The sequence below is a fragment of the Tachyglossus aculeatus genome, unplaced genomic scaffold, assembly GCF_015852505.1.
Source record: "Tachyglossus aculeatus isolate mTacAcu1 unplaced genomic scaffold, mTacAcu1.pri scaffold_100_arrow_ctg1, whole genome shotgun sequence".
Taxonomy (NCBI): Eukaryota; Metazoa; Chordata; class Mammalia; order Monotremata; family Tachyglossidae; genus Tachyglossus; species Tachyglossus aculeatus.
In genome coordinates this window covers 1,067,497-1,093,105 of record NW_024044841.1, presented here as the reverse complement: position 1 = coordinate 1,093,105, position 25,609 = coordinate 1,067,497, and the positions used below count along the sequence as shown (strand labels likewise).

Here is a 25,609-nt window from a genome sequence, read left to right as displayed (position 1 = left end):
CGAGAAGGAAACCGACATGTCCTCCTTTTCTGGTGAGTCCGGGGGAGTGGGAGAAAAAGAGTCCTCCACTGGAGAGAGCAGCAGAGGAGACCGTGTCGCCCGAAGACAGCCATGTTTCAGATAGGGCGAGGAGGAGTAGAGAGCTGGAAAGGAATAAATCCAGGATGAAAGGGAGCTTACCTATAATGGAGCGGGGGTTTCAGAGGCCATACTTGACAGCAGCTGTGGAGGGAAGGGAGGAAGGGGAAGGGTTCAAGGGCTGGGGAGAGTTTGGATTGTGCTGAGTTGGCGGGGGCCCTGGCGGGGAGAGTCGGAAGAGGGATGGCGATGAGAAAGGAGAACTGGGTTGGGGTGGGGGCTGGGAGGAGGGGAGGGAGGGGGTTGGGAGGGGGGAGTTGAGGGTTGGCGCTTGTACAGAGGGATCCTGGGTAGGGGATGAGGGGGAGGGTTGGTGGTGTGGGAAAAGGGAGGGAAAAAGCTGGGTGGGAGAGGGGAAGGGGAAGGTGAGGAATGGGAATGGCAGTTGGGAGCAGGGGAACTGATAGTTAATGGTGAGGTTAGCAAGGTAAATGACAGCACAGCGGGAGGTTTACAATTGAAACGCAGAAGTAATAACACAGTAGCAATGATATAAGTAGGTGATGATATCCCAGAGGGTAGTTAACAATTAACATGCTATGGCAATAATAAAATAGGCAGATGATGATATCACAGAGAGCAGATAACAACTACTATGTGATGGCAAAAAATAAGCAGATGATGACATCGCCGACAGCAGTTAACAATTAACATGCGATGGAAGTAAAATAAGCAGGTGATGACATCAGCGAGAGACGTTAGCAATTAACATTCGATAGGAATAATAAAATAAGCAGACGATGACATCACAGAGAGCGGTTAACAATTAACATGCAGAAGCGACCATAAGATTGGCAGATGATGCTCAAAGCAGAAGGATGAATTGTCCATAGGTCAGTCAAATCAGGTCCAAGGGGTTAATGGCAAGCAGAGTCCGGGGCTCTTGGCAAACCTGTCTCGGAGGTGGAGGACGATGGAGTCGTATGGATGGCAGTTCTGTAGTATGGCGAAACTGTTAAGGGGGGTCAGGGATCGGAGTTGTCTGGGGAGAGGAGTGAACAGCCAAATAGCATGGGAGGGCTGACTAGGTGCGAATGAAGTTGTCGTTAAAGTAATTTGGTGATAACAAGGGCCTTTTTCCCGGGGGACGGGGAAAATCAGTCAGGTCCGGATCGGGAAGGGAGGACTGGGGGGCTCCTCAAAGATGGTCGCTTAAGCAGTGTGTGGGGAATGGAAGCAGGGGGACACAAAGATCCACGGACAAGCAAGGGGATACAATGAGCTATGAACAAGCAGGGGGACACAATGTCCCATGATCCCAGTTGGCTACTTGGACAGAGTGGAGGTGGCTTCGAGGAGTGAGTGTAACGATGATGGGGGTTGGGGGCCCAGCCCAGGACCCTCGGTGTGGTCGGGCAGGGATGCAGATGCCCGGGTGGGGGACGGCCAGGAGCCCGGACGCGGTGCATAAGCGCCCGATAGCGGGCTGCTCGGAGACGGATGGACGGGCGGACGGACGGACGGGCGGATGGATGGAGGGAGAAAGGGAGGGAGAGTGGGGGAGTGCCGGCCCTTGCGAAGGCGTCCGGTGGGTAGGATCCTACCGGGAGCAGCCGGGCCACGCGGTGTGATGGCGGGCGGGTGGGCGGGCCTCTAGGGACGGAGTCCCGGGCTCCTATGGTGGCACTCTGCTGAGAGGGATCCTCTGATCCTTCCGGGAGCAGCAAGGCCGTGCGGTGTAATGCTGGGCGGGACTCTCGTGAACGGAGTCGTGGGCGCCAATGACAGCGTTCTGCGGAGAGGATCCTACCGGAAGTAGTAGGGCCACGCTCTGTGATGGCGGGAGGGCCTCTCGGGAACGGAATCCCCTGCTTCTATAGTCACACTCTCTTCCCACAACGAGCTTACAGTCTCTGTACATATCCGTAATTTATTTTACATTAACGTCTTTATCCTCCTTTAAAGTGTAAGGTTGTTGTGGGGAGGGAACATGTATTCCCCCAAATATTTAGTACAGTGCTGTGCATACAGTAAATGCGCAAAAATACGATTTCTTAATTGCTTGATTGATTGATACTACAAATTCTACAGGGGCGTTTGCTGCTATTACTGCACCTACTATTGTGATTGATTTCCCCTCTTACAATTTTGTCATCTTGTTGCCCTCACTTGAAGAATTTAGGTGTCAGTCCTCCTTTGGAACTCTGTCCTAATTACGTAGAAGTCTTTTACCAAGTGTCTGGGTCATTTTGTAATTGATACCACTCTTCCAACATACCATACATTGCTCCTCCATAGACTCACTGGCAAAACTCCTGTTGATTTGTTCACCTCATCAAGATCTTTGCCCTGCGCAGGGAGTCATCAGCACCTACCAATGACCACCATCTCCACTGTGAGGGAATTCCTCCTGCTGGGATTCTCGTTGGTCCGGGAGTTGGAGCTGGTCCAGGCGGCGCTGTTCCTCCTGGTCTACCTGGCGGCCCTAACGGGGAATCTCCTCATCGTCGCCGTCACCGCCCTTGACCGGCGCCTCCACACCCCCATGTACTTCTTCCTCAGGAACCTGTCAGTTCTCGGCCTCTGCTACATCTCCGTCACCGTCCCTAAATCCATCCAAAACTCTTTGACTGACCATAGAGAAATCAACCTCCTGGGCTGTGCTGCCCAAGTCTTCTCCGTGGTCTGGTTTGCCTGCTCAGAGCTGTTGGTTCTCACGGCCATGTCCTACGACACATAGTAAGTGCTTAACAAAGACCATAATTATTGCTATTATTATTAACAATGGTATTTATTGACCACATCCTGTGTGCAAAACACTGTAGTAAGCTCTCAGGAGAGTTGAAAAGAGATAAAATTGCATTGTTCCTGCTCTCTAGGAGATTATGATCTAATGGGGAAGATAGACACAGAATAAATTACATAGAGGAGGAAGGAGAGAAGGGAAAGTTGAGAAAGTGGATGAACGCTTGATTCAAGAGTACAATTTATATAGTCAGTATGAACAGAGCTTCAGAGTATTTTCAATCAGGACAAGTCAGAAGACGCAGCGTTGCCTAGAGAGTAGAGCAGGGACCAGGGATTCAAAAGGACATGGGTTTTCATCCCGGTTCCACCGAATGTATGTTGTGTGACCTTGGGCAGGGTCCCTTAACTTCTCGGTGCCTCAGTTCCCTCATCTATAGAATGGGGATTAAGGTGTGATCCCCACGGGGGACATGGACTCTTTCCAATCTGTTTAGCTTGTAACTACTCCAGCACTTAGTATAGTGCCCGATATATAGTAAGCGCTTCACAAAGGCTGTAAGAAAAAGTTACAGTTGGATGATTGACTGACAGATCGAGTGTCTCAGGTTATGAATTAGACAAAGATGAAACCATTCACAGTGGCTAAACTGTCGCTGAAAACAAGAACCGTTGGGACACTGGGATGCAGATGCCGCTGTTTACACGGGAACCCCGAGGGCTGCATCCCTGTTGCTGCAGGGACGCGCCTTTATCTTCCAGGAGCCTCAGAAACCACGTGAACAGAGAGCGCTTGGCTTGTCAAGTCCACGTGGCCTGGGCCCCGAGGCATCCTCCATGGATCTCATTCAGAGCAGATCCTGCTTTATCTACAGGGATGTGGGCCGTCTGGAGAGCTTCACAGGCTCTGAAGGAGAGAGGAGTGCTATCGAGAGCTCGTCTTTCTTCCTTTCTGGCTAACCAAACCCAGGAGTCTGAAGGGAAAAAGGGGATCAGCCCAGCCCTGCAGAGGTCAGCGACCCCCAGCCCCACTCTGCCTCGGTGAGAGTGACCGGGGGTGAGTGGGATGGAGAGGTCTGGAGCACGAGGATGAGGATGGAAGTGATGGAGCCAGTCTGGTGCCTAAGTTGGGGTTCGGACCAGGGCAGCGGCTTCCAACGGGTTAGGGATCATAGCAGGAGGGGCGGTGTTTTGCAGTTCAGTAACCCCCAACAATCATCCACCTCTCCTTCATCTTCAAACCTATGCCAACCTCCTATGTCAACCACTCGCTGGGCTACGGTGCTCCAGCACAGTGTCAGCACTGTAGACAATGAATCTGGCCTTCAGTGGGTCCCATAATCCCGTGCAGTGACTAAATGACAAGCAGGGCTGAGAGAGCATGACCAGATCTGGACCATCACTGGGACTGTCAGCAATTCCTTCCTCTAAGAGTTGTACCCAAATGTTGGGAGAAGACAAATAGTGGAAAAGGTTGTAATCCCTGCCCTCAAGAATTTTCCAGCCTACTGGGCTAGGTTGACACAGTATAATTTACTATCAATCAATTAATCTTGAATCATATTTATTAAGCGCTTATTGTGTGCACTAGGTAGCCGCAGTAGTCCACCACCACGGTGCCCAGCGTGTACAGGCCCTCCACGTCCACGGCGTTGTAGGTACTCATGCTGCTCAGGTCGTGGCTGGGGGCGGCATAGGTGGTCGGGTCGCCCCTGAAGTCCTAGTAGTTGTCGCGACCATCGAAGCCAGGCGGAAGAAGATGTTGTTCCAGATGAACATCTGCAGCTTGGTCTCCTCGCTGGGGTGGATGGCCATCACATTGCCGTCGATCACCGACCATGGCCCCCCGGGTGGCTGACGCTGTTAGACCACTGTGTATCTGGGGCGGACAGGGGCTCGGCTCAGGGAAGTAGCTTAGTAGCTTAAGCGCTTAGTGCAGTGCTCTGCACACAGTAAGCGCTCAATAAATACGATTGAATGAAGTGGTCCCCGGGATGGATGCTGCTGGTCAGGCTGTGGGCTCAGGTGCCGAGAGGCGGTGTGGGGGGAGGCTGGGGACAGCTGCCCACCCCCAAACTCCACCCACACAGAACCAGCCCCTAGTCACCCCGTACCTTGAAGATGGCTCGGTTCTTCAGCAGCCGCTCGGGCAGGTTCCTCGGAGGCAGTTCAAGCGCTCTCCGCAGCGTCTAGTTCCAATCCTGCGCCTGGTGGGTGGGGGAGGGGAGGTGGGAGGGCAAGGGTCAGGGTGCCATCACTCTGCAGGGTACAGCATGCACCCCACCTTTGCCTCGCTAGGTTTTCAGTGGGGCGATGCCACGACTCTGCCAGGGCTCCACTCCAGGGAGATAGGGAGGGCATACAGTGCTTAACCCAAACCCCCACAGCCACTTCCACGGACTGGGTTGTGCCCGTGCACTGCCCCCTTTAACCTGGAGCCGCAGTGACATGCCAGGGAGAGTGGACGGGCCTTGGGAATGCCTGGGTGCTGTACCCACGGGGTAAGGGGCGAGGAGGATGGGCAGGCAGGCACTTTAACAGGGATGTGCTCCTCGTAGCCCAGCCTCAAGGTGTAAGTGTCCTCATCCCGCACGCAGTCCATGGAGTACTGGGCCTGGGGCGCCGTCCAGTTGAATACCGGGAATGGGATGGCGATTTTGTTGAAGGGGTGGCGCTGTACCCTGCAGTCAGAGTTGTGGGGGAGGGGGCACAGCCATCAGCCCCAGGGCACGAGGACGCTCCTCACTATCCCAGTCCTTCACCGAGCCCGGGGGCTCCCAGCATCCCCCCAGCCCAGCCCAGCTCTTGGGCTCATTTTCTCCAGCTGTTCAGTAGCCCCAGTGCCCACCGCTTCCCCACTCAGTTCGGAGAGAACGGACGGAGTGCCGATGCTATGCCCTTTCCCCTCCCCAGGGACTGGACACTGGGCCGCGCCTGACCACTTGGGGGCAAATCCCTTCAAGCGGGGGCTGCTGGGAGGCCATGACCGTTGTCACCCTGCACCCAGGGGCAGAATGGGGGAGGCTCCCCGCCGTACGTTTTCTTGGGAAACGCGGCAAAAAGTTTTCTGAAGGCCGGGCTGATCTGGTTGAGGAGCTCCAACAAGGAGTGACTGAGGAAACGGGGACTGGCATGCTTTTGGTTGAAGCTGTACTCCCTGGAATTGCAGGGGCACATGGCGCGTTCACCTCCCCTCCGACCCCGCCTGCCCCCATGTCATGAGCCCAGAGCCCGTCCGAGGAGACCCCCCACTAGCTGGTTTAGATAGAAGCAGCGGGTGGAGGCGGTGATGCTGACATGGCAGTCCTCGGCCGTGACCACGTACAGGTAGATCAGGTCCCCGTGCAGTTGCCGGGGGTTGGTTTCCAGCAGCTCATGGTGAGCATCTTGAGGCATTGAAGGGGATGGGGAGGCGGGGGGCTTAGGCATCAAGGGAGGCCGGCTGAGGCTGTTGCCCACCAGGGGTCTGTGCCATTTCCCCTCCGGTGCCGAACCCGGCCTCTGCGGCCGCCCCACATTCCAGTCGCGGTTTTGCAGCTGCAAGGCGCCCAGCGGCCGCTCCTTGATCCTGGGCAGGATGTGCTCGGGGGTCGTGCAGTCGATCTGCTCCAGCTCCCCGGCCTTCTCCTTCCACTTGCCGCTGTCTGTTGCGGTGGAGACCGCCATCAGCGCCCTGCCGCCGCCCACTCGGGGCCAGAGCAGGCAGGGGAAGCCCTACCTCTCCCACTCCCAGAAGGCCCCGCTGCCGCCCCCCCGGCTCCTACCGCCAAGGTCGCCGTCTGTGAAGACTCTCAGGAAGGACAGCGAGCAGCAGTCCAGGCCGTTGAAGGCATCGGACGGATCCAGTCTCTTCAGCAGGCTCTGGATGTGGCGCACGTGGACCAGGGTCTCGAGGACCTCGAGGGGGAGAGCCAAAAGTGGGCTGATGGTCGGGGCCGGGGGAGGCTGGGGACATGGCAAAGAGGAAGCAATCCCAGAATCTCCCCCCACCGGCCAGAGATGCAGACCTGCAAGGCCCCAGGATGAACGGGGTCCCATGCCCTTCTCCCACCCCCGCGGCGGGGAGCCAGGCCGGCCACCCTATGATTCGGGCCCGGACAGGATGGGATGAGGGGGAGGGCTTGCCTTCCACTACTCGAAACGAGGCCCCCTCCTGCACCCCTCGATTGCCTTGAGCTCAGCAAAGTTGTTTAGGATGTTGCAGTCCAGCTGCAGGGAGACGCAGGGGCGGCAACAGGTGCCTTCACGGTCCATGGATCACCTGGTGGATCTCCTGCTCCATCTCCTGCGGAGAGACCTGCAGCCGACATGGCCAACAATCAGGGTCCAGCCTGGGTGTCCCCTCTGCCCGTTCCCAGCCGGCCCCGGAGCCTCTGATCCCAATGTCTCTCCTCCACGGGGACGGAAGGAGGAGGAGCAGGAGCAGCTTGTCCTCGCCTATGAGGGGAGGGGCTGGGTTGGCCTGGGGCAGGGGGTCTAGCTAGAACTTGCCCCCGGGCCGCCATCACCCTCGGAGACTAAGCCCGGTCCTCACCACAGGAAGTCACTCCACAGGCACGGGCAGGCTGGGTTGACTCAGCCGAAGGGCTCTGCTCAGCAGTGGTGCGATGGCTGGCGCCCAGCCCAGGGATGTCCTCTCGGTCTGCAGCTGCCGCCCCTCACTCCACCTTGGCCCTCCTCTCCCCAACAGATCAGCCGCCCTCCTCCTCCCGTCGCCTCTCCACACCTGTAGAGAAAATGGCTCCGTCCCTGGCGCGAAAATCTTGGCGGTGAAGCCTGTTCCCTGGATGTCGATGACATCCTGCTCGTCGCCCGGCTGCCCATTCCCCTCCTCCTTCTAGACATGCCCGTTCTTCCACAGCTCCTCCACTTTCCCGTTCTCGCTGCCCCATTCACCAGCGCCAGGGCTGGCAGGAGTTCTGCCCGGCGGTAAAGGGAGTGGAGAGGGGAGGTTAGGAGGCCGTTGAGGCCCAGTGTCCGAGATTGCACGATCATCCCCGCCTCACGGGATGTTGTGAGCCTGCCTATCAGGCAGTGCCCTGACAAAGAGGAGAGTCTATTGGAGACAGGCAGAAGACCAGCCCACCTCTCTGAAGCCCCCATCCTCCACCCAAGGAAGGAGGCTCTATGGACGGGAAGGCCCCAGGGCAGCCTGGGGAGTCGCGTGGTCCGTTGGAAAGGGAGTGGGACTGGGTGCCAGAAGACCTGGGTCTGAGTCCCAGGTCTGCCACAGTTCTACGGGGTGGCTGTGAGCAAGCAATTTAGCCTCTCTGGGTCTCGGTTTCCTCCTCTGTAAAATGCAGGACAGGGAACTGAGAGGCCCTAACCGTCCCCACCCACTATGACCCGGATCCTCTGGGTTCCTCGGGCCAGAGTCACCCACAGGTCCTACTCTGGCTCTGGGAGAGGTTGGATGGATACTGCTCCCCACATACCCCGACACCCAGCCACAAAGTTTCCCTGAGAGGCCCCTGGAGGTACTACTAAGCACTTGGAGAGTAATACTAATGATAGTAGTACTTGCTAAGCTCTTAATTTGTCCCAAGCACTGTCACCAGCACTTGGGTAGACACAATTTAAGCCGGTTGGATACAGTCCTTGTTCCACATGAGGCTCACTTTCTTACACCCTATTTTACAGATGGGGTAACTGAGGCTCAGAGTAGTTAAATGATTTGCCCAGGGTCACACAGCATACATGAGGTGGAGACGGTATTAGAACCCAGGTCTTGCTGACTCCTGACTCCCAGGCTCGTGCTCTACCCACTTTATAATGCCATAAGAGACAGAATCACTGCCCCTTCTAGAAGGAAAAAAAGAATGAAAAGATGAATATGCAATTATTGCATGCCATTTTACAGATGAGGAAATTGAGGACAAGAGAAGTGAAGCGACATGCCCAAGGTCCCACAGCAGCAAAGGGACAGAGCCAGGATTTGAACCAAAGTCCTCTGACTTCCACTAAGTTATGCTTGGGAGAGTACAATAGAACAGAGCTGGTTGATGTGTTTGCTGCCCTCAAGGAGCTCACAGTCAGGAAGAGAACTCCTGGGCCCATACCTTTTGCACTAAATGAGGATATAAATGAGTTGATTTGCGCTTCAGTTAGGTGAAGTGGGTTTAGAGGGCTGGGAAATGAATCGGGGAAGCTGGTTGGAGGAAGAGGGGATTTTAGCAGTGCTCAGAATTCGAGAAGACCTATGCTCTCTCTGATTTTGAATAGATAATGGAGGGAGTTCCAGACTAGGATGGAAATGGTGCTCTGCAGTGCTCTGCACACAGTAAGTGCTCAATAAATACGATTGAATGAATGAATGAAATGGGTGAGTCGATCGTAACAGCTAGAAAGTTGCTTTGAGAGCTGAAAAGACGAGTTGAGTCAAACGCTTAGTACAGTGCTCTGCACACAGTAAGCGCTCGATCAATACGACTGAATGAATGAACGATGCAAAGGAGGTGAAGTGCAGTCAGAGGGTGGCAAGCCTTCAAGCCAATTGTGAGGTTTTTTGCTTGTGAAAAGACACAGGTTGACGAAAGGAGAAGACATAGGCTGAGCGATGCATTAGGAAAGGATTAGATGAATGATGAGTTATGCTTGTTTTTGTGAGTATGCAGGTGTGAATGCAGACATGTGAGTAAATAGAATCAGTTTGATGTATATGTAGGGTTTTTTGTTGTTTGTTTTATGGTATCGTTATGTGCTTATTATATGTCAGGTACTGTACTAAACACTGGGGTGGATAAAAGCTAATCAGGTTGGACACAGTCCATGCCTCATATTGTGCTTTCAGTCATAATCCCCAATTTACAGATGTAGTAAATGAGGCACAGGGAAGGTAAGTTACTGGCCCTAGGTAATACAGGGGAGAAGGGGCGGAGATAGGATTAGAATCCAGGTCCGTCTGTCTACCAGGTTCATTCTCTCTGCACAAAATGGATGAATTTACGTATAAAGTCACTTCTTGTTTTACTCTAAAATCACCGAAAAAATTTCACAACAGTCATGTTCATATCCTTATGTTCTCTGACATCTCCTATGCCCTATTCATTTTAGTTTCAGTCTCCTCTAGCAAAAATAATACTCTTGGTATTTATTAAGTGCTTACAATGTTCCATGCACAGTATTAAATGCTGGGGGAGATTAAGGTTAATCTGGTAGAACACAATCCGTTTCTCACAAATAATTCACAGGCAAAGTAGGAGGGAAAACAGGAATCGAATCCTCATTCTACTATTGAGAAAACTGAGGCTTAGAGAAATTGTCACTTTCCCATGGCTATATATCCGACAGGTGGTAGAGTTGGGATTAGAACCCAGGTCCTCTGACTCCCAGGCCTGCGTTCTTCCCAATAGCACCCTACTTCTATACAGTTCGAACCTTGGTGGTTCCAATAGAATGGAAGCTCCTTCGGGGCAGTGATCACGTGTCCTTTATAGGTCCTCAAGGAACAGAATATTCCCTCCCAGACCCTGCCCTCTCCCTGACTTTCCCATCACTATTGACGGCACTACCATCCTTCCCGTCTCACAAGCCCGCAACCTTGGTGCCATCCTCGACTCCGCTCTCTCGTTCACCCCTCACATCCAATCCGTCACCAAAACCTGCCTGTCTCACCTCCACAACATCGCCAAGATCCGCCCTTTCCTCTCCATCCAAACCGGTACCCTGCTCGATCAATCTCTCATCTTATCCCGACTGGATGACTGCATCAGCCTCCTCTCTGATCTCCCATCCTCCTGTCTTTCCCCACTTCAATCTATACTTCACGCTGCTGCCCGGATCATCTTTGTGCAGAAACGCTCTGGGCATGTTACTCCCCTCCTCAAAAATCTCCAGTGGCTACCAATCAACCTAGACATCAGGCAAAAACTCTTCACTCTCAGCTTCAAGGCTCTCCATCACCTCGCCCCCTCCTACCTCACCTCCCTTCTCTCCTTCTACAGCCCAGCCCACACCCTCCGCTCCTCTGCCACTAACCTCCTCACTGTGCCTCGTTCTGGCCTGTCCCGCCGTCGACCCCTGGCCCACACTCTCCCCCTGACCTGGAATGCCCTCCTTCCGCACATCCATCCGCCAGGCTAGCCCTACTGAGAGCTCACTTCCTCCAGGAGGCCTTCCCAGACTGAGAACCCTCCTTCCTCTCCCACTCTTCCCCCTCCCCATTCCTCTTCCTTACCTCCTTCCCCTCTCCACAGCACCTGCATATATGTATATATGTTTGTGCATATTAATTACTCTATTTATTTTACTTGTACATATTTACTATTGTATTTATTTTCATTTTGTTAATGTGTTTTATTTTGGTGTCTTCCTCCCCCTTCTAGACAGTGAGCCCGCTGTTCGGTAGGGACCGTCTCTATATGTTGCCAACTTGTCCTTCCCAAGCGCTTAGTACAGTGCTTTGCACACAGTAAGCGCTCAATAAATACGATTGAATGAATGAATGAATGAATTGATTGACTTAGTCCTATTCTTTCTCCCACAACATCAGTGTATCTAAATTGAAGTCTTCCCTCCCTCTTTATATGCTTTTTATGTGCAGAGCTCTGTACTAAATGCTTGGGAGAATCCAATGCAGCAGTTCAATGAGCTGGGAGTGAGCTCTCAAAGTCAAAGAAGGAACATGGCTTTGCAGGTAGAACATGGGCCTGGGAGTCAGAGGACTTGGATTCTAATCCTGCCTCTGCCACTTGTCATCCGGGTGACTTTGGGCAAGTCTCTTAATTTCTCTGGGCCTCAGTTACCTCATCTGTAAAATGGGGATTAAGACTGTAAACCCCACGTGGAACAACCTGATTAACTTGTATCTACCTCAGTGCTTAGAACAGTGTTTGGCACATAGTAAGCACTTAACACATACCATCATCATATAGAGAAGCAGCGTGGCTCAATGGAAAGAGCACGGGCTTGGGAGTCAGACGTCATAGTTCAAATACAGGCTCTGCCAATTGTCAGCTGTGTGACTTTGGGCAAGTCACTTAAATTATCTGTGCCTCAGTTACCTCACCTGTAAAATGGGGATGAAGACTGTGAGCGCCACGTGGGACAATCTGATCACCTTATATCCTCCCCAGCACTTAGAACAGTGCTTTTCACATAGTAAGCGCTTAACAAATGCCATTATTATTGTTGTTATTATCATTAATTTCATCTCCTCCACTTGTCTACTGTGTGACCTTGGGTAATATACTTCACTTTTATATGCCTCTGTTCTACAGCTACACCCCAGTTCACACTCTTTAGTCCATTGTAATCATAATAGTAATTGTAGCATTTCTTAAGTACTTATTATGTACCAAGCACTGTATTAAGTGCTGGGGTGGATACAAGCAAATTGGGTTATACACAGTCCCTGTCCCACATGGGGCTCACAGTCTTAATCCCCATTTTACAGATGTGGTAACTGAGGCACAGAGAAGTGAAGTGACTTCCTCAAGGCCTAACAGAAGACAAATGGCAGAGTCAGGATTAGAACCCAGGTCTTTCCGACTCTTCTGCTCGTGCTCTATTCATTGGGCAGTGCTGCCCCTCAAGAAAACCTATTTATTCCCCGTTGCCTTCCTATTTTCCACTGCTGGTATCTTGCTCACCGTTTAGTGCTCACAGCCTAGTAATATTTGGGCTCTATTAGGTGCCTGTCGTGTGACCTTGGACAAGTCACTTAACTTCTCTGTGCACCAGTTCCCTCTTCTGTAAAAATGGGGATTCGATTCCTGTTCTCGCTCCTACTGTGAGCCCTGTGTGGGATCTGATTATCTTGTATCCATCCCAGTGTTTATTGCAGTGCTTAGCAAATAGTAAGCACTTAACAAATACCACAAGTATTGCTATTACAAGTCCCACTTTTCCTCCCAGATTAAGCCCCCCTTTTCCTCAGCTCCCCGTCCCCTCCACATTGCCCCATCCCTCTCCCTTTGCTCTCCCCCCAGCACTTATGTAGAAATGTGCATATCTATAATTCTATTTATTTATCTTAATGCCTGTTTACTTGTTTTTTGTGTATATATCTATAATTCTATTTATTTCTATTGATACCTATTTACTGGTTTTGTTGCCTGTCTCTCCCCTTCTAAACTGTGGGCAGGGATTGTCTCTCTTTATTGCTGAGTTGTAATTTCCAAGCGCCTAGTAGAGTGCTCTGCACACAGTAAGCGCTCAATTGCGCTCAGTTGTTAAACATATTACCTGTCCACAGTGAGCTTACAGTCCGCAGGGACTCCCCTTCCTTTAAGCCATGATGCCTCCCTAAAAATGGACTGTTAGTCGTACTTCAGTCTTAGCTGCTTCCCTCCCGGACTGACAATTCATCAACGGCCAGAGTTTTCTGTGAACCCAATAGGACATCTAAGTATCTGGCTAGGTCCAAGAACAATTCCTTGGTTAAGTGGTGGTGTCAGATTATTTTCACAAGGAAGGGGACATTTTGTCCCAGGACAGAGGCTAAGTGAATGACACTTTTAGGATCCTGCCCATGGAGGCCTTCATGTCCCGGTTCCTCAGGCTGTAGATGAGGGGGTTCTGGTCCGGGGGTAGTACCGTGAAGAACACAGACACCAGCAGGTCCACTATCTAGGAGGAGTCTGAGGGCGGCTTGTTGTAGACAAATACACCCGCAGAGAGGAAAACAATGACGATGACGAGGGGAGGCAGGCAGGTGGAGAAGGCTTTGGCCCGGCCCTCCATTGCCGGCATCCTCAGGACGAACCGGAAGTTGAGACAACTGAAACATATGAGACAACGATGGACATGAAGCAAACGACAGCTAAGGCTGCCCCCAAATTACAGTCGCGTCAATGGCGATGTGCTTCTCAGAGCACGAGATCTTTAGCAGAGGAGGGACGTCACTGAAAATCTGGGGGACGACGTGGGAGCAGCAGAAGAACAGGGAGAAGGTCGAAGCAGTAACCAAGACTCCAAATAGACTCTCGGTGAGCCAGGAAGCAGCCCCCATCTTCCCACAGGCCCCTTGGATCATGACGACCTCATAACCAAGGGGATGTCAGATTGCGACTTAGCCATTGTATGACATCGCCATGATGATGAACATCTATGAACCGCCATTCAGAACCACCGAGAAGACGTTGGCAGCACAGCCCAGGAAGGAAATGGATCGACGGTCGGTCAGGGAGTTGTGGATGGACTGGGGAACGATGACGGAGATGAGGCAGACGTCGAGGACAGGGGTTTCTGACGAAGAAGTACATGGAGCGAGGGTGCTGACAGCGATGCTGAGGAGATTCCCCATCAGAGCAGCCATGTATGGCAGAAGGAACAGCGCGGCCTGGACCAGCTGTAGCTTCCGGACCTCTGAGAATCCCAGCAGGAGAAATTGTGTCTTCACGGTGACATCGGTCATTTTCTGGGAATTGACGTTGACTGCCTAAGGACATTTAGAAAAATTACAGGTGAGAAAAATATTCCATAGAAGAGTGCACAGGAGAGGAGAAAATCTTTGGGTTGGAGGGAATCTCGGGGGGTTTATGGTAATTTTTTACACTAAGTTCCAGGCAGTGTACTAAATACTAATGAGATGGGGCGTGGCTCGGTGGAAAGAGACGGGCTTTGGAGTCAGAGGTCATGGGTTCAAATCCCGTTTCTGACAATTGTCAGCTGTGTGACTTTGGGTAAGTCACTTAACTTCTCTGTGCCTCCATTACCTCACCTGTAAAATGAGGATGAAGACTGAGCCCCCCGTGGGACAACCTGATCACCAGGTAAGGTCCCCAGCGCTTAGAACATTGCTTTGCATATATTAAGCGCTTCATAAATCCCATTATTATTATTATTATTAATCAGGTTGTTCATCTCCTCCAAACAACCTGCCTTGGTTCAGGACAGCAAAGAAAGCAATCCTGACTTCTAGAAATCTATTCCATTTGCAAACACCTGCAAGGATTGTGGTCACATAATTCTACATATTTGGAGTAGCATCACAGGCTACCTGAAAGAGAATGGTACTGGGAGTCTAGGGAACCTTGTTATTAATCCGGACTTTGCCACTTACCTGCTGGGGGACCTCGGACAAGTCACTTAACTTTTCTGTTCCTCGGTTTCCTCATCTGTAAAATGGGGTTTAAGATGGTGAGTCCCAAGCGGGACAGGGACAGTGTCCCACCTGATTATATCATATCTACTCCAGCACTGAGTATTGGCACATGGTAAGCACTTAAGAAATACCACAATTATTATTATTAAGAAAGAACAGGAAAATTCCTGGTATATCCTGGGCTTATATTGAAATTCTCCTTCCCTGTCCTTCACCTTCCCCTGCTCCTCTCCAGAATCACTGGGCCTGTCCTGGGCTGGGGGCCATCGACCTCTGCTGAGAGAGAAGCTCACTCCACGTCGTCGATCCTGGACGTTGGTGGAGGTGAGAGAAAGGTCTGGCTGAGGGGAGGGTGCTGTCAGGATCCTCCCTCACCCTCTCGGTTCTCCGGATGTCTGTGCCATCCCCTCAGACGACGGCCGAGTTATTTCCTGGAGGATTCCCCATAGGAGGACAGGAAGACGACTGAGTTATTTCCTGGGGGATTCCCCATGGGAGGACGGGACCGGAACTTGGCTGAGGCAGTTTACTGTCCGAGAATCTCAGAAGGCCTTGATCGTGGGCTCCCTGTGGTCTCAACCCTTACAACCTAAATAATTGCCCAATCCCACGTGGTTCCCACTCTGGGACTCCTTCCTAGAACAACATCAATGGATTCATCATCATTCCGTTCTCGTAATTAATAATTGGTCTCTGTTTCAACTCTGGAGATTGGGGATATGTCAGGCCAAGACCGTGGACCATCCTAAATCAGCTCTCTCTCTCTCTCTCTCTCTCTCTCTCTCTCTCTCTCTCTCTCTCTCTCTCTCTCTCTCTCTCTCTCTCTCACCTACCCATTCTCTCCTCCCACTATACCCCAGCTCACACTGTCCACTCTCCCCAGACTTTCTTACCATGTCTCATTCTGAACTTCCCTGCCTACAACCCTTGGATTGTACCATTCCTCCTTCCTTGTGCGCGCTCCCTCCTTCACTCCGACAATCAATCAATCAATCAATCGTATTTATTGAGCGCTATCTATATGCAAAGCACTGTACTAAGCGCTTGGGAAGTACAAGTTGGCAACATGTAGAGACGGTCCCTACCCAACAGTGGGCTCGCAGACTAGAAGGGGGAGACAGAGAACAAAACCAAACATATTAACAAAATAAAATAAATAGAAGATATGTACAAGTAAAATAAATAGAGTAATAAATATGTACAAACATATATACATATATACTGGTGTTGTGGGGAAGGGAAGGAGGTAAGGCGAAGGGGATAGAGAGGGGAAGGAGGGGGAGAGGAAGGAGGGGGCTCAGTCTGGGAAGGCCTCCTGGAGGAGGCGAGCTCTCAGTAGGGCCTTGAAGGGAGGAAGAGAGCTAGCTTAGCGGATGTGGGGAGGGAGGGCATTCCAGGCCCGGGGGATGACGTGGGCCGGGGGTCGACTGCGGGACAGGCAAGAACGAGGCACCGTGAGGAGATTAGCGGCAGAGGAGCGGAGGGTGCGGGCTGGGCTGTAGAAAGAGAGCAGGGAGGTGAGGTAGGAGGAGGTGAGGTGGTGGATAGCCTTGAAGCCGAGGGTGAGGAGTTTCTGCCTGATGTGTAGGTTGATTGGTAGCCACTGGAGATTTTTGAGGAGGGGAGTAACATGCTCAGAGCCTTTCTGGACTAAGACAATCCGGGCAGCGGCGTGAAGTATTGATTGAAGTGGGGAGAGACAAAAGGATGAGAGATCGGACAGGAGGCTGATACAGTAGTCCAGACGGGATAGGATGAGAGCTTGAACAAGCAGGGTAGCGGTTTGGATGGAGAGATAAGGGCGGATCTTGGCAATGTTGCGGAGCTGAGACCGGCAGGATTTGGTGACGGCTTGGATGTGAGGGGTGAACGAGAGAGCGGAGTCGAGGATGGCACCAAGGTTGTGGGCTTGTGAGACCAGAAGGATGGTAGTGCCGTCAACGGTGATGGGAAAGTCAGGGAGAGGGCAGGGTTTGGGAGGGAAGACAAGGAGTTCAGTCTTGGACATGTTGAGTTTTAGATGGTGGGCAGACATCCAGATGGAGATGTCCTGAAGGCAGGAGGAGATGCCAGCCTGGAGGGAGGGAGAGAGAACAGGGGCAGAGATGTAGATTTGGGTGTCATCATCAATCGTATTTATTGAGCGCTTACTATGTGCAGAGCACTGTACTAAGCGATTGAGCGTAGAGATGATAATTGAAGCCGTGGGAGCGAATGAGGTTACCTAGGGAGTGAGTGTAGATCGAGAACAGAAGGGGACCAAGAACCGAACCTTGAGGAACTCCCACAGTAAGGGGATGGGAGGGGGAGGAGGAGTCTGCAAAAGAGACTGAGAATGAACTACTGGAGAGATAAGAGGAGAGCCAGGAGAGGACGGAGTCAGTGAAGCCAAGGTTGGATAGCGTGTTGAGGAGAAGGGGGTGGTCCACAGTGTCGAAGGCAGCTGAGAGGTCGAGGAGGATTAGGACAGAGTAAGAGCCGTTGGATTTGGCAAGCAGGAGGTCATTGGGGACCTTTGAGAGGGCAGTTTCCGTGGAATGTAGGGGACGGAAGCCAGACTGGAAGAGATTGAGGAGAGAGTTGGTGTTGAGGAATTCGAGGCAGCGCGTGTAGACGGCTCGTTCAGGGAGTTTGGAAAGGAATGGTAGGAGGGAGATGGGGCGATAACTAGAAGGTGAGGTGGGGTCAAGAGAGGGTTTTTTTAGGATGGGAGAGACATGGGCATGTTTGAAGGCAGAGGGGAAGGAACCAGTGGAGAGTGAGCGGTTGAAGATGGAAGTTAAGGAGGGGAGAAGGGACGGAGCGAGAGATTTCATGAGATGAGAGGGAATGGGGTCAGAAGCACAGGTGGCCGGAGTAGCACTTGAGAGGAGGGAGAAGAGCTCCTCTGAGGATACTGCTGGGAAGGATGGGAGAGTGTTGAGAGCCGGGGGTTAGAGAAGGGTGGGGAGTGACTTTGGGGAGGTGAGACCCGATGGATTTAATTTTATTAATGAAGTAGGAGGCCAGATCGTTGTGGGTGAGGGAAGCAGGAGGGGGAGGAACCGGGGACCTGAGAAGGGAGCTGAATGTACGGAAGAGCTGATCCGGATGATGGGCATGGGTGTCAATAAGGGACAAGCCTGACAAGCCTCATTTCTCCCCATTTTCCAGCCCTCTTAGAACCCCCCCCCCCATCCAGGAGGATTTTCCAATCAAATTTAGTTTTCCTACCTGTCACTTTAGAACTCAGGTGTTCACAAGCACCTGTAAAATATTGGTTAAGTGTAAGCTCCTTATTTGCAAATAATATATCTTGTCTTTCTGTTGTACTTAAATTTGATTGACTTAGTAATTAAATATTGAAGGACATAAAACAATTTCCTTTCCTCTCCCTCCAAACTGCTACCACATTAATCCAATCATTTTTCCTGTCCCACCTCGATAACTGCATCAGCCTCCTTGCTGAACTCCCTTTCTCCTGTTTCTCTCCATCCCAATCCAGACTTCTCTCTATTGCCCGGATCATTTTACTATAAAAACGTTCAGGCCATGTTTCCCCACTCCTCAGGAACCTCCAGTGGTTTTCAATCCACTTCCACATCAGGCAGAACTCCTTATTTTTGATTTTAAAGCACTCATTCAGCTTGGCCCTTGCACCCTCCTATTTCACCATCACTGCTGCAACCCAGCATGCACACCGCACTACTCGAGTGCTAACTTAATCACTGTACCGCGATTTAGTCTATCTCACTGCCGACCTGTCACCCACATCCTGTCTCTGAGCTGGAGTGCCTTTCGTCTTCATAACCGATGGATGATCACTCTCCCTATTTTCAAAGCCTTGTTGAAGGCACAGCTCTTCCAAAACGCATTCCCTGAATAAGCCCTGATTTCCTTTTCTCCCACTACCTTCTATGTCATCCTGATTCGCTCCCTTCTTTCATCCAGCCGCATAGCACTTACACTCATATCCATTATTCATTTACATTAACGTCTGTCTTCCCCGCTATTCTGTAAGCTCACTGTGGTCTGGGAACCTGTCTTTTATGTTGTATTATTGTACTCTCCTAAGCACCTAGTACAGTGTTCTGCACACAATATGCACTCAATAAATACAACTGACCAACTGGGTGACTGATTATCTTGTATCTACTCTAGCACTTAGTACTACGCCTGGCACATACTAACCACTTAACAAATTCCAAAAAAGGAAAACATGCACATTCTGGCCTCAGTGAGTTCACAATTTAGTGAAGAGAGTGGACACCAGTGATTCAAATCAGAGAACGTAAGGATTTTACAGGGAGGGGTACCAATGCCAGGATGAAGTAGATCCATTACTAACCAAATGTACAATAGGTAATCTATGTATACATAAGAATGGGGAGTGTAAAAGCATACAACCGGATGAAGGGTAATTGTTGATCTGATACAGTTGAACTATTTTGAGTTGCTTGGAGCAGACTTCCAGGAATTGGGAAAAAGGCAACTGTGTCTCTTGGGTCTTGATACCCTCTTCTATACCCCCTGTCTCTGTCCCGGCTCACCCAGTTCATCAAATAATCAGTGAATCAATCCAAGGTTATTATTGAGCGATTACCACGTGCACAACACTGTACTAAGTTCCTGGGATTGTATAGTAATATAGAACGGGTAGATAGGTTTTCTGTCCACAGTGACCTTACCGGCTAGAGGGGGATAGAGACATTATTCAATCGATCACTCGATCAATGGTAATTATTGAGCAATTTCCACGTACAGAGCACTGTACTAGGCACTTGGGAGAGTACGCTATAACTGAGTATAACTATACAGTATAACTGAACTCCTTATCTTCCCTCCCAAACCCTGCCCTCTCCCTGACTTTCCCATCACTGAAGATGGCACTACCATCCTTCTCATCTCACAAGCCCGCAACCTTGGTGTCATCCTCGACTCTGCTCTATTGATCACCCCACACATTCAGTCCGTCACCAAAACCTGCCGGTCTCAGCTCCACAACATCACCAAGATCCGCCCTTTCCTCTCCATCCAAACTGCTACCTTGGTGGTTGAATTTCTCATCCTAACCCGACTGGATTACTGTATCAACCCTCTCTCTAATCTCCCATCCTTCTGTCTCTCCCTACATCAGTCTGTACTTCACTCTGCTGCCCGGATTATCTTTGTACAGAAAGGCTCTGGCCATGTTACTCCCCTCCTCAAAAATCTCCAGTGGCTGCCTGTCAACGTACGAATCAATCAAATAGTCCTCACTCTCGGCTTCAAGGCTCTCCATCACCTCGCCCCCTCCTACCTCACCTCCCTTCTCTCCTTCTACAGCCCAGTCCGCACCCTCGGCTCCTCTGCCGATAACTTCCTCACTGTGCCTCGTTCACGCTTGCCCCGCCGTCGAACCCTGGCCCACGTCCTTCCTCTGGCCTGGAATGCTCTCCCTCCACACATCCACCAAGCTAGCTCTCTTCCTCCCTTCAAAGCCCTACTGAGAGCTCACCTCCTCCTGGAGGTCATCACAGACTGAGCCCCCTTTTTCCTCTCCTCCTCCCCATCCCCCACCCTACCTCCTTCCCCTTCTCACAGCACTTGTATATATTTGTACAGACTTATTACTCTATTTATTTTACTTGTACATATTGATTATTCTATTTATTTTGTTAATGATGTGCACATAGCTTTAATTCTATTTACTCTGACGATTTTGACACCTGTCTACATGGTTTGTTTTGTTTTCTGTCTCCCCCTTCTAAAATGTGAGCCCATTGTTAGGTAGGGACCGTCTATATATGTTGCCGACATGTACTTCTGAAGCACTTAGAACAGTACTCTGCACACAGTAAGCGCTCAATAAATACGACTGAACGAATGAATGAATGAACTGAGTTGGCAGAAACATTCCCTGCCCACAATGAGTTTACAAGTCTAGAACATTGTACTATCAAGTCTAGAGAAGGATACAGATATTAATCAATCAATCAATCAATCAGACAATCCATCAATAGCATTTATATTTATTGAACATTTACTCTGTGTGGAGCCCTGTTCAAAACAATCGATCAATCAGTGTTATTTATTGAGTGCTCACTATGTGCAGAGCATGGTACTAAGTGTTTGGGAGAGTACAATACAACAAAGTTGGTCGACATGCTCCCTGCCCACTAGGAGCTTACAAACTACAGGGTTACCTTGCATTTCTCCCATGCAAATCTAACAGGGATCAAGGAAAGATCTCTAAATCCTGAACATGAAGAAGGGCCTCCTCAGCCACAGCAGCACACATAAGAAAACATTCCCTCACGGGACTCTTTCTTTAGATCCAAAGGATGGCTGTAAATCTGGACAAATCCCTCTGACAACTGCTGGGATCATTGGCACAGAGAAACAGGCATTTTATGCCAGAGAGGGAGCTGGGTGGGTGTACCCTTTAAGACCCCCCGAGGGCAGATTTCATATCTTTATTCTTCAGGCTGCAGATGAGGGGGATGAGGGCGGGGGGCACCACAGTGTAGAACACGGACACCAGCAGATCCAGCGTTGAGGGGGAGTCCTAAGGTGGTTTGAGGTAGGCGAAAGTCCAGGCAGAGAAAGAAGCAACAATGATGGTGAGTTGAGGCAGGCAGATGGAGAAGGCTTTGTCCTGGCCCTCAGTGGCCGTCATCCTCAGCATGGCCCAGAAAATTCGGATGCACGAGTCAATCATCATCATCATCAATCGTATTTATTGAGCGCTTACTATGTGCAGAGCATGTACTAAGCGCTTGGGAAGTACAAATTGGCAACATATAGAGACAGTCCCTACCCAACTCACAGGCTAAAAGGGGGAGACAGAGAACAAAACCAAACATACTAACAAAATAAAATAAATAGGATAGATACGTACAAGTAAAATAAATAAATAAATAAATAAATAAATAAATAGAGTAATAAATATGTACAAACATATATACATATATACAGGTGCTGTGGGGAAGGGAAGAAGGTAAGATGGGGGGATGGAGAGGGGAACGAGGGGGAGAGGAAGGAAGGGGCTCAGTCTGGGAAGGCCTCCTGGAGGAGGTGAGCTCTCAGTAGGGCCTTGAAGGGAGGAAGAGAGCTAACTTGGCGGATGGGCAGAGGGAGGGAATTCCAGGCCCGGGGGATGACGTGGGCCGGGGGTCGATGGCCGGACAGGCGAGAACGAGGTACGGTGAGGAGATTAGCGGCAGAGGAGCGGAGGGTGCGGGCTGGGCTGTAGAAGGAGAGAAGGGAGGTGAGGTAGGAGGGGGCGAGGTGATGGAGAGCTTGAATGAGCAGGGTAGCAGTTTGGATGGAGAGGAAAGGGCGGATCTTGGCAATGTTGCGGAGCTGAGACCGGCAAGTTTTGGTGACGGCTTGGATGTGAGGGGTGAAGGAGAGAGCGGAGTCGAGGATGACACCAAGGTTGCGGGCTTGTGAGACGGGAAGGATGGTAGTGCCGTCAACAGAGATGGGAAAGTCAGGGAGAGGACAAGGTTTGGGAGGGAAGACAAGGAGTTCAGTCTTCGACATGTTGAGCTTTAGGTGGCGGGCAGACATCCAGATGGAGATGTCCTGAAGGCAGGAGGAGATGCGAGCCTGGAGAGAGGGGGAGAGAGCAGGGGCAGAAATGTAGATCTGGGTGTCATCAGCGTAGAGATGATAGTTGAAGCCGTGGGAGCGAATGAGGTCACCAAGGGAGTGCGTGTAGATTGAGAACAGAAGGGGACCAAGCACTGAACCTTGGGGAACCCCCACAGTAAGAGGATGGGAGGGGGAGGAGGAGCCTGCAAAAGAGACTGAGAAAGAACGACTGGAGAGATAAGAGGAGAACCAGGAGAGGACGGAGTCTGTGAAGCCGAGTAAATGATGAGCATGAAGCAGACGACGGCTAACGCTACACCTGTGGTCATGCTTACGTCCGTGGCAACGTGTTCCTCGGAGCAGGAGATCTTCAGCAGACCGGGGACGTCACAGAAGAACTGTGGGACACCGTTGGAACTGCAGGAGGACATGGAGAAGGTTGAAGCTGAAAACAACACCCCAATCAGTCCTCCGCTGAGCCATGAGGCGGCAGACATCGTCCCACAGATCCTTCGGTCCATGATGACGTTAGGGAAGCAGCATGGCTCAGTGGAAAGAGCCCGGGGTTTGGAGTCAGAGGTCATGGGTTCAAATCCCGGCTCCGCCAGTTGTCAGCTGTGTGACTTTGGGCAAGTCACTTTACTTTTCTGTGCCTCAGTTATCTCATCTGTAAAATGGGGATTTTACGGGACTGTGATCCCCCCATGGGACAACCTGATCACCTTGTAACCACCCCAGCGCTTAGAACAGTGCTTTGCACATAATAAGCGCTTAACAAATACCATCATCATCATCATCGTCATCATCATGACGTTGTGGCGCAGGGGGACCCAGATGGCGGTGTACCGGTCATAAGATATTGCCGCGAGGATGAAATCCTCATAGCCCGCAAACAACGTCCACAGAAAAAGCTGAGCAATGCCGCATAGGAAGGAGATGGAGTTATTGTTGCTCAGGGAGTTGTAGACGGACTTGGGGATGATGACAGAGTTGAGGCAGAGGTCGCGGACGGAAGTACATGGGGTTGTGGAGGCGCAGGTCGAGGATGGTGACGGTGACGGTGACGACGAGGAGATTTCCTGTTAGGGCCGACAGGTAGACCAGGAGGAACAGCGCAGCGTGGACCAGCTGCAACTCCCGAACTTCCGAGAATCCCAGCAGCAGGAGCTCTGTCTTCAGAGTGACACTGGTCATTTTCTGGGAATTGACACTGACTGCCTAAGGACGTTTGAAAAAAAAGCGATTCAAATAGGGACGAGAATAGTAATCCAGAGAACAGTTCACTGAAGAGGAGAAAATCTTTGGGTTGGAGGGAAATCTCAGATTTTGGGTTTTTTATAGTATTTGTTAAGCTCTTACTACGTACCAAGCACTGTATTAAGAGCAAGGAAAGCTACAAGTGATCACCGTGTTCATCTCCTTCAGTTTACCTGCCTCTATTCAGACCAGCACTGAAAACCATTCCTGACTCCCAGGTGTCTGTTCCATGAGACGTAGCCTGACTCAGTGGAAAGAGGACGGGCTTGGGGCATGTGGGCATGTGTTCAAATCCCGGCTCCACCAATTGTCAGCTGTTTTATTTTGGGCAAGTCACTTAACTTCTCTGTGCCTCAGTTACCTCGTCTGTAAAATGGGGATTAAGACTGTGAGACCCACGTGGGACAACCTGATCACCTTGTATCATCCCCAGCGCTTAGAACAGTGCTTTGCATATAGTAAGCGCTTAGCAAATGCTATCATTATCATTATTATTATTCTAATTTGCAAATATCTGCAAGGATTGCAGTTACTTAATTCCACATCCTTTGACAAGCAGCTCAGCCTAAAGGAAAGAGCTCAGACCTGGGAATAAGAGGATCAGGATTTTGATCCCTGTTCTGCCGTTTACCTGCTACATGACCTTGGACAAGTCACTTCACTTCTCTGGTCCTCAGTTCCCACATTTGCAAAATTGGGATTAAGTCCCTGTTCTACCTCCAATTTAGACTGTGCGGTCCATGAGGGGCCTGATTAACTTGTATCTACCCCAGCACTTATAGTACAGTGCTTACCACGTAGTACATACTTAACAAATACTATTATTTTTATTATTGCTATTATTATTAACTAGTCTAATCCTTTCCTATGCTTTTATGCCAAGTCAATAGTTCCTTTACCTTTCATATTTATTCGCCTCACCTTCTATTCCCCAACATATTCTGTTAATTCATCCCTGGCCAATCTTCTAGCTTTGCCTCACTCTCATTACTCCCATGCCTCTCCCCTCGCTCGGTCTGTTTTCCCAGTTTATAACTTCCACCCCTTCAAATAATAATTACGGTATGAGCTAAGCGCTTACTATGTGTGAGTCACTCTGCTAAGCGCTGGGGGGGATACAGGCAAATCGGGTTGGTCCCCCGTGGGGCTCATAGTCTCAACTTCCATTTTCCAGATGAGGTAACTGAGGTCCAGAGAAGTGAAGTGACTTGCCCAAGGTCACACAGCAGACAAGTAGCAGAGCCGGGATTAAGACCCATGACCTTCTGACTCCCCGACTCGTGCTTTATCCACTCCATCATGCTGCTCCTCCTGACAGACCACATTCCTTCCTCGTTCCAATTCCCACACAAGAGCCCGTCTCCTTCAATGAGCCTTTCCCAGTTAACTCTCAGGCAGACAAACCCATCCACCATCTCTACCCATCATGGACCAACTGATACTTCTCCTATGCATGTATATTGTTTTGCTCAATTGCACAGCCACCTCTCTAGATTTCTCTGATGTAAATACTTCGAAGTCTATCTTCCCTTTCCTTTATTTTTATTAATGTTTGTCTCCCCCTTTTGACTGTAAGCTTGTGAGCATGGAACAGGCCTGGCAGCTCTGTTCTATTGTATTATCCCAAGTGCTGAGAACAGTGCTTAGGCACCCAGTCAGTGCTCAATAAATATCATTGATTGATTGATTGATCGGAGTCTAAGCTCTTTGTAGTCAGATAATGTGCCATTACTGATCCTAAGCAGCGTGGCTCAATGGAAAAAGCACGGACCTTGAAGTCAGAGGTCGTGGGTTCAAATCCTGTCACCGCCAACTGTCAGCTGTGTGACTTTGGTTAAGTCACTTAACTTCTCTAGGCCTCAGTTACCTCTTCTGTAAAATGGGGATGAAGACTGTGAACCCCCACCGTGGGACAACCCGATAACC

At 50.7% G+C, this 25,609-nt stretch overlaps 1 pseudogene; it reads right to left on the bottom strand.

The window, feature by feature from the left end:
• Positions 1-1,753: 1,753 nt before the first annotated feature.
• On the bottom strand, positions 1,754-13,506 carry LOC119922196 (annotated as a pseudogene).
• Between the last annotated feature and the right edge of the window lie 12,103 nt (positions 13,507-25,609).